At 53.8% G+C, this 9,645-nt stretch overlaps 1 long non-coding RNA gene and 1 other non-coding gene across 2 annotated transcripts; both read left to right on the top strand.

Annotated features, from left to right (window-relative positions):
* Nucleotides 1-202: 202 nt before the first annotated feature.
* On the top strand, nt 203-9,571 carry LOC105861391 (uncharacterized). Its single transcript, XR_012919334.1, has 4 exons — nt 203-1,523; nt 3,296-3,403; nt 3,716-3,851; nt 4,905-9,571. It is a non-coding gene; the product is annotated as an uncharacterized LOC105861391 (long non-coding RNA).
* Nucleotides 2,923-3,026, top strand: LOC142871233 (U6 spliceosomal RNA). The gene has a single exon (XR_012919495.1). It is a non-coding gene; the product is annotated as a U6 spliceosomal RNA (small nuclear RNA).
* Nucleotides 9,572-9,645: the final 74 nt, after the last annotated feature.

The raw sequence follows: 9,645 nt of genomic DNA, 5'->3' as shown, positions 1-9,645 counted from the left end.
ACCAACGATCTTAAGTGAAAAAGGAAGTTGCAGAACGATTGAATCTGATAGTGTTTACAGATACGTCCGGATACGGTACAACCAGAAAGCAGGTATGGGACCAACGCACACCAACCTGGGCAGCAGGCTCCTCTAGGGCGGGCGGGCGGGCGGGCATGGGGTCAGGGAGGGGTATAAAAGGGCTTCCGTGGGCACAAGCTAGATGAATCCCAGTTCTACCACTTCCTTGCTGTGTAACCTCGGCAAGTTGCTTAATCATTCAGGGCCTCCATTATCACATCTGTAAAATGGGATGATACTAATCATAGTACCTTCTTCTTAGGGTTGCGGTGAGTTAACTGATGTAGAACAGTGTGTGGCTCATAGTAAGAACTACATAAGTTTTGCCACGATTTTCATAATGATTCCTAGTATCTATAATGTTTTATTTTTAAAATATCAAAAGCGGATATGGCATGTGTATGAAAGAGCTCAGTGGCCTGCCTCGAAGAGGACCTTCATCCCTCCTGCCCCCTCCCCAGCCAGGTGAGTTTCATCCTCAACACTTACTCTGTGTTTTTAAAGCCACACCATCCCAAACACGCCCTCCAGATCTGGGACAACCCATCTAGGCATGTCTCCCTTTTCCTTTTTTACCCCTGATGCTGGCAACTCTCTTTATTGACACAGACGGTGAACAATACAGTAACAAGTATGTGCCCCCTTGTCTGTTTCAATTTGTGTCACTAAATTAGATCGCTATGGAATGATCAGGGTAAATGAGGTGCTCATTGTTACCACTCCGGCTTGCCCAACGGCTCTCCTAAAAGCTTGCACCAGTCTACACCCCACCTGCAGGTGACAGTGTGATTTTCCATTTCCTTTTGCCTCCCCCACTACAGTATGAGCTTCTTGAGGACAAAGACTGCGACATTTGTCCATATACTCTCCATGTCTTGATAGGTGCTCAGCAAGATGTGGTGGAGTAGATCAAGGCTTCACAGCACATTGCTAAGTAGGTACAGAGGGCAGAGAAAAATAAGACGCGCCTGCTCTCGAGAACTTACAATTTAGGTTTGTTTGAAAATTGCAAGTGTAGGGGGAGCCTGGGGAGGGAGGAAACGCTGTCGGGGAGAGTGCCTGGCAAAGCCAGCTGTGGCCAGCTGTGAGGAATGCGGGTCCTCCCCGTGCTTGGCAAGGCAGAGGAATGGCATCCCGGACGGGCAACAAACCGCTCCAGCAAAGTGTGGTGACGAGGATGCGTAAGGACATTTGTGGGATGGTTAGAAGGGAGGTCACTAATGCGTAGTCACCGTGGAGGATCTGATTAGCAGGAAAGGCAGGGCCTGGACGGGGGCAAGCCTTGTTCCACAGCTGAGATGTTTAAACTTTACCCCCGAGGCAACTGGAGCTACCAGGGGTGCAGCGAGGAGGAAAGGCTGCTCTAGACAGGAAGATTAATCACAGCTGCGTTGCTGCCGGCTGCCTGTCACGCCAGAGCTGTGCTGCTCTCAAGCTGCCTGGCTGGTACTCCCTCTTTCCAGGTAACCAAAGCCGGGTCCGGATGCCCTCTTGGCTTAGGAAGGGCGGCCTCAGGCAAGACTGAGGGCGTGAAGACAGGCAGAGCCTGAGAGGCAGGGAGAAGCTGTGTGTAATGGAAGTGTGGTCACCAGGTTCAGGGACCAGCTAGTGGTTTGCAGCCACCACGGCCCCTTACTCATCCCTGTTGCCACACCTTTGCTTGGGCTCTCTCGTGACTCTTGAGATCTGACTTTGTGCCTCTCTGTGCAGCTGCATTCTCAGTGACGCCAGGCTGGCAGGCTGAAGTTGGCCATGGTAGGAGTATTTACACCACAGCAATTGACACACACCCTGTAGCAGGGTCCCCACCCCGAGAGCCAGTTTTCCAGCACACCACTGGCTGTTTCCTTCTGGAAGTCGGGGATTCCATGATTAGTTTTGGAGAAGGGTGGGAGAATCTTGTTTAAGAAAGCCAGATGGAACCTTCAGGAAGGCGACTGTGTGGCTAAACAATGGAGGCACTATCAGAAGTAAATTCCGATTCCTGAAAGGCAGGGGCTGGCCTTTCACAGGCATCATCCGGCACAGCCGGCACAGAGGCCACTAACGGGCTCTGGGCAAGGCCGTCTGGGCTCGGGTCCCAGCTCCAGTGCTTACTAGCTGTCTGACCTTGGGTAAGTCACGCTACCTCTCTGTGCCTCATTTTTGTCATATGTAAAATGGGGGAATACTATTCACTCAGCATTCTTAGGAGGATTAAATGAGTTGCATGTATGTAAAGCTCTTAGGTCAGTTTTTGGCAAGTCACTAATGCTCTGTCAATGCTTGTTAAATACATACAACAGAAAACTGATGTATCCAGAGAGGCAGTCTGACTTACCCAAGGTCACACAGCAGATTAGAGGCAGAGCTGGAATCAGAGCCCAAGCCTCTGCCATGGCAGGTAGCCCTATGGGTTTTGTTTGGATGTCTCTGATCCTGACAAGGATCTGTGCGGCTCCTGGGGATGACCCATGTGTCCTGACGTTGAATGTTTACATAGCAGGGTGGAACAGGCAGACCTAGTGGCCTCTGCCCTGAAAGGGCAGGTTGTTGAGGTGGCCTCCAGGGAGCATGGCCTCCCCTGCCTGGGGCAGGCCACACAGAGGCCCAGGCAGGACTGTGATCCCATTACTGGAGTTAGGCAGGTCATTTGAGCTGGCGACTCCTCCAGGAACAAAGATGAGTTGAGCCTACCTATCAGGGCAAACAAGACAGTAATAATGACAGCTTCCGTTTACAAAGCCACTCAGTCACCATCTGCCAGGCACTGTTCTAGGCACCTGGAATTCAGTGACATGTCGACAAAATCCCCACCTTCATCCACCTCATGACATTCTAGCAGAGGGGTCAGATGATGAACAAGTATATCGAGAGTTGTATGTGCATGCTTAGGCAGCACATATACTAAAATTGGAAGGACACAGAGATTAGCACGGTCCCCGGGCAAGGATGACATGCAAATTAGTGAAGCATTCCATTTAAAGAGAGAGAGAGAGATAAAGGCTTGGAGGAGGATGTGGCCAGGGAAGGCAGGTGGGGCATGGCTTGTGATGAAGTCAGGGAGGACTCCCAGAGGAGGTGACTTAGGAGCAGTCCTGAAGGGCTACAGGGAGCATTGTGAACAACGCCTGCAACCTTGCACATGTCCTTTCATTAAACGCTCCTGCTGTCCTGGTGAGGTGGCTGGTGTTCTATCTTCCTGAGGAGGAAGCTCAGGGCACCCACGCACCTGCTCCTGTGCTTCCACTTGCAGTCGCACAGCCGTGACATTCAAACTCAGCGGTCTCCCCATCCTCAGCTACCTCCCCACTGGCTCACGGAAGTACCATCAACCCAAAAATGTGGACACCACGGAGCCTGGGTGTGTGTGTGGGGGGTGCAGTCGGGGTCTTGGGGAAGGGAGAGCATGCCTAAAGGTCTTGGGGTGCAGGTCTGGCATTCACTCAAGAGGTGAATTTAGAGTTGAACTTGGAAAGAAGGGAAGCAGGGAGGGAGGAAGGGAGGGAGGGAGGGAGCGAGGGAAACTCCAAAGGGAGAGGGTCTGGCTTATTCAGAACCTGGGTGGGAGCAGGGAGGGACCTGCTTTGGAATGCAACTTTGATGCGAATTCAGGGTGAGAGAAGAGAGCCCAAATTCAGGTGGTACACCCTGGTTCTCTTACCACCACACACAGGTCCGGCCTCCCAGGAGCTGGGCGACACACAGGCATAACACCGCAGGCCTTTCCTCTGGGAGAACGGAGCAACGTCCAAAATGTCCCAAGACACACTGTGCCAGAGTGCCTAGTGACCACATCCCGGCACCCCACGGTAGACCTGATTTCCAGCATAGTCCCTCTGCTATTGCTCCCTCAAATGCCATTTGGGTCTTCAAACCCCCTCTCCCTCCTGCCTCTTGTGCCCATCCATTCATTCATTCATTCCCTGGGTATGTACGGAGCAGCAGCTGTGGGCAGGCAGGGCGCTGATGGCCCCGCCGTGCTCAGAGTGCTGCCCGCCCTCACAGAGTCCTGTGTGGTGGTGGAGCTGGACGTCTCTCAGGGGCAAGGCAGACTAATTTATGTGACGACAGTGCCACCAAGGACCAGGCAGAGCAAACGGAGCAGAGGCCTCGGCCCCACCTCCCCCGCCACATCCTGGCAGGCCGGGGTCGGGGTCAAGGGGGCCGTCGCTGGGCCGGGTGCAGGGAGGGGTGTTAGGCGTGGAGAGGGCAGGTCTGTGCCCTGGGCCGGGAGGCCGGCGGGAGGCCGGCGGGAGGCCGGCGGGGATGCCGGCGGGGGAGGCTGGCCGGCGGGGAGGCCGGCGGGAGGCCGGCGGGGATGCCGGCGGGGGAGGCTGGCCGGCGGGGAGGCTGGCGGGAGGCCGGCGGGGAGGCCGGCCGGGAGGCCCGCGGGGAGGCCGGCGGGGAGGCCGGCCGGGAGGCCGGCGGGGAGGCCGGCGGGGAGGCCGGCGGGAGGTTGGCGGGGAGGCGCCGTTGGGCAGAGCGGTCCCGCCGGGCCGCCGGCAGGGGGAGCCCGCGCCGAGGGCGGGCGGGGGCGAAGCCGCGGTCTCCGGGCGTCTGTGCGGGGGCGCCTGAGCTTGGCCACGGATGGATGCGTGCGCAGGCCCCAGGTCTGCCGACCAGCCCGGGCCCAAGAAGGGGAAGAGGACCTGGGGAGAGCAGGAGGGCCGAGGGCCGCGCAGGGGGCGCTGGGCAGCCCCTGAGTTTCCGGGGCCAGGCAGGTGTCCCGGGCTCCGAGCTGGGCCCTGAGAGGCTTCCAGAGGCCCCGGCGTAGGGGAGGAGGCTGGGGGCACATCCTGGTCTGCAGGGCCGCGCGTCCCTGTGTGGCGGGTGAGGAAGGCAGACGCCTGCTCTTTCCACAGATGCCGCCGGGCTCACGCCCTGCCCATCCAGGGCCACCAACTGTTGCCCCCTCAGAGGCCTGCCCTGACCGCCCTGCCTAAAATAGCACTCACAGTCCTTCTTGAGAGCCTTCCTCTGCCCTGTTCTCTTCCTGGCACTTAATACCATCTGCCGTTACCTTGGGTTGAACCACATGAAATGATTAAATATCTGCAATTTTATATGGTCCAGCCTAATTCTATACAGTTGTCATGGGTTTTTCATCTGCCTCCCCACTAGAATGTCTTTTTTTAATCTATTCCTTTTCTGTTCCATTCCATGCACTCAGACCAGTCCCTGGCACATAGTAGATGCCCAATAAATAAATGTTGAACAAACAGGCGAATGAATCTGTGGGCTGGGTATTTGGCCAAAAACTTAATAAAGGAGTTGGATGTGAGCTGGAGTGGATTCCACCCAGGGGAGCCGCTTCTGGTTAGGCTGACTACGTGCCAGGCACCGAATTAGACACTTCTCCTGTCATCTCTTTTAGTCTTCGTGATGGCCCTGTGAGGTGGGTATTATCACCCACTCCCATTCTACAGATGAGGAAACTGAGGCTTAGGCCGACTAACTGGACTGAGATCGCACAGCTTAACAAGTCACAGCACAGCCCTCAAATGCAGTCTGTCCTCTGCATCGCCTTACTTCCTTGTGATTTTGGTGGTTTTGTGGAGTTTTGACAGCCCCAAAGCATGGGGACCTCTCAGCGCTGGAGCCAGAGCCCTCGGGCTCCCTTGTCTGTTCTACTCCGGGGACTCCAGGTGTGTCGTGCTTTCTCATTTTTGTGGCAGACTCGTGGCCAATGGTGGTGAGGATGCGAGTGTTGGCCCTGCTGTTTGGGACAGAGAGGCCAGCTTATCATTTGAGGAGCTGCTGTATTCCTGAGGCAAGATGGAGTCTGGGGGGCTGGGATGGGGGACGTGACAGCCTTGTAATCATGTGGGACTTTTGTCTCCATCTCAAAGTCATCCATTCCCCAACCATGCGCCTGCCCTCCAGAGGCTCACAGCCTGGCTAAGAAGACACACTACAGCCACAGCCGCCTTCAGGTACTTGCTGGCACCAGGCGTGCTAGTCGGTGGCTGTATGTGCAGACTCAGGAGGCAGACACGCGGTTTGAAGGTCATGTCCACCACCTTCTTAGTTTCGTGTGGCTTTGGACAAATTACTTAACCTCTCTGAGCCTCAATCTCTCCATCAGTACTAGGGTATAATAATAGTGGGACAGACCAAAGTAGCCCCGACACCTGGGAGCTGCCCGGTCCTGCCAGCCAGGACGTGCTTGCTCAGAGCTGGCCTGGCACAGCTCAGCCTTGGTGTCCTTCTGTTGAACATAGACAATTGCCAAGACATCGGCATCAGACTAGGCCATCTGTGACCAGCATGGATCAAGACAAAATCCAGACTACTCCATAATCACATCTGAGCACAGACAAAAGGTGAGTACTGTTCAAACCACGACGGTGACCCAGCGTCCCCTGGACAGCTGCTCTGAGTGAAGGCTGCTTCTTTACTAGTTGTAGCTCTCGCCTCGTTCTAGCCTGCCCTCCTGGGTAAGATTTATGGAGATGCGCGATCACACCATCACCTTCACTTCCTGACAGCACGCGATCCCGCACAAAGCCCCGCTCCCTCACGCCCTCCCCAGACCTACCGCAAGTGCAGACCGTGTGAGTCCTTTCTGACGCCCCTTCCTGAGACACCCCCAGCCCCACGGTGCAGAGCAGTAAACTCAGTGTGCTCCCCACGGCGCGTTTCGGTGCTGTCTGGCTGGCGGCAGTGAAGTCCCTGCTTTCCTGGGTTGTTGTGGGGAATATACTTACACAGTACTTGGAGTGATACCTTCCTCAGGCTCTGTAAACATGCTTGTCATACTTTCATACTGTCCCCATTTTACAAAGAGGACACTGAAGCTCAGAGAGGGAAAGAACATTGCCCGACATCACACAGCAGGTAGTAGCAAGAGCCCTGATGGAAATACAGGTCTCATTCCAGAGTTGGTTTCCGGAACCCCTGCCTCCACGTTAATAGGGCAGAAACCAACAAGCAATACTGGGGCGGGGGCTGGGGAGAAGAGCAAAGTGGCCTTGAACTCCAGGAGAAGAGAGTCTGGGAGCCGGGGAGGCCTCCCGGACTCCCTCCTCCCACTCTCCGGCTTCATGACTTCCCCGACTGAATCCTCTGAGGCGCTTCCCTGCCTGGCTGCTGGGCAAACGCAGGCCCCAGGTAGGGATCAGTCAGCAGCTGAGGCCTGAGTCACTTCCTGACTCAAGAGGCGACCTCCCGGAGCCGCAGCCAGAGTGACCAGCTCGTGCCCTGGAAGCATTGCACCCACCTGGGCAGTGAGCACTTCCTTGGCATTCCTCACGCCCCGGGCTCACCTCTGCCACCGCAGGTGTTAGAGACACACGGTAGAGGCTCCAGCCCTGACCTGGTGCCTGGCCCAAATGCCAGCCCCCTTCCTCTCTAGATCCTCGGCCCAGAAGGAAACCGAATCTCCTGGACAACTCTCTCTTGCCTGCTCCCAGCCCTAAAATCTGGCCTCCTGATTCTGAAGATAAAAGACTCTGCTTCAACTTCAGAATCAGAGTAACTTCCAATGGTGCCACCAACCCCAAAGGTCCAAACTCCTGTGGGGCTCCCAGTCATGTAAACCCTTCCCTTCTCCTTCCACGAGTGTCAGGGCCGGAGTAGGGGTGAGGCAGGGAAAAGGGTGGGGAATGTGTCAGATACCCCAGGGCGGGATGTACTGAGGGACACAGGGTTTGATCAGTAGACATGTCCTTTTGATGTGGGCAAGGCTATGTCCTTTAAGGAGCAATGCCCCTCAATTTGGAGACACTGTGCATCCTTGCAGCCAAGAGCATGGACTCTAGAACCAGCTGTGTTAACTTCTTCACCAGCTCTGCCCTTACCAGCTGTGTGACCTTGGGCATATTAACCTCTCTGCACTTCAGGTTCCTCATCTCTAAAATGAGGGTAATAATTGTACTGACTCACAGGCTTCTTGCCAGGAGTGAGTGAGTTGTGTATGTCAAGCACTTAGAATAATGGCAGGCACATGGCAAATACAAGTGTTTATTAAGTAAATATTTTTTCACTTCTAATGGGCTGACTCTTCCATTCATTCTCCACACATTTATTGATATCCTTCTTGTGCTAGAGATGAACAAGACAGATTCCCTGCCTGAAATCTTTGTTGCATGATCCTTGCACCCCACCCCCACTCCAAAATGGTCTTCTAGGCCGTGCCTGATGGGACTGCATGGGGGCTGCGGGCTCCCTAGTGCAGACCCCCAGCTTGCTGCAGCCCCTCTCAAGTTCCTTTCCTTGTTCAAGACACCTTCTCTCCCTTTGACACAATGAAGCAAGAGGTCCCCACCCCTTCCACAGCTCCTTCCCCAGGCCAGAAGGGGTTAGATAAGTCACCCTTGCAGCCATTTTTCACCCCTAACTGTGTTCCTCAAGGGCCTTTGCAATTAAATTTGAGCACAGAATCTGGTTCAGGCTGCATGAGCCACCAGACTCAGGGGTCAGAGGGCCCTGGTTTGCCATTGCCCTCACAGGGCATTCGGAAGCCAGAAGAACTGCATTTAAAACTGAACATTTGAACCTGCATGGATATTTGGTGTTATAGAATTAGTGCTATTAATTTTAGGTTTAAGAATGGTATTGTGGTTATGTATTTTTAAAAAATCTTTATTTTTTAGAAATACAAAAATATTTATGGATGAAATTATATGATGCCTGGGTTTTCCTTTAAAATGATATGGGGAGAGGAATGCAGATGAAATAAAATTGGCTATCAGTTGCTGGAATTGCTGAACTTAGGGGTCATGGGGTTCATCAGAACTGTCCATTAAAGTGTGGTCCAGAGGCCTGGGAGCTGGTTCGAAATGCAGAGTCTTGGCTCCACCCCAGACCTACTGAATCCAAACCTGTGTTTGCATCACCTAAAATTCTCAGGGGATTCCTGTGCATTTTCGTTTTTAAATTTATTTATTTTATTTTATGATTTTATATGTATATATTATTTCAGAATATTGTGGGGGTACAAACTTTTTGGTTACATAAATTGCTTTTGTACCATTTGAGTCAAAGTTATAAGTGTGTCCATCCTCCAGATAGTGTGCATTGTACCAAATGCGTGTGGAGTTGCCGCTCCGCCTCCCACCTGCTTGATTTCTGATGAATGTTATTTCCTCGTGTGCACTTAAGTGTTGATTGATTAGTTCCAATTTAATGGTGAGTACATGTGGTGCTTGTTTTTCCATTCTTGTGATACTTCACTTAGAGAAATGGTCTCCAGTTCCATCCAGGTTAATACAAGAGGTGTTAGTTCACCGTGTTTCTGTGGCTGAGTAGTATTCGTGGTACACATATGCCACATTTTATTAATCCACTCACGTATTGGTGGGCGCTTGGGTTGTTTCCACTTCTTTGCAATCGTGAATTGTGCTGCCTGTGCGTTTTCAAGTGTGAGAAGCACTGGGCTATTCTATTTTCCTCTATGTTCGAAATTTTCCATGTTACAAAAGTTACGGGGTTTGTTTTGTTTTCCTAGATTGTCTTCACAATCCCCGCCCATCCTGTGGCGCCAGGGCTGGAGGGAGCTGGGAGGCGCGTCCCCCCTCTGCCCCGTGGGTCTAGGCAGCCCCGCAGGCGGGCGGCGCGGTCCCCAAGGGCAGCCCCCGTCGGGCTGGGCGCACCGGGCGGGCG

This window comes from Microcebus murinus, chromosome 5, assembly GCF_040939455.1.
Source record: "Microcebus murinus isolate Inina chromosome 5, M.murinus_Inina_mat1.0, whole genome shotgun sequence".
Classification (NCBI taxonomy): domain Eukaryota; kingdom Metazoa; phylum Chordata; class Mammalia; order Primates; family Cheirogaleidae; genus Microcebus; species Microcebus murinus.
The sequence above is the reverse complement of the archived record's forward strand: the minus strand, read 5'-3'. Positions and strand labels throughout refer to the sequence as shown.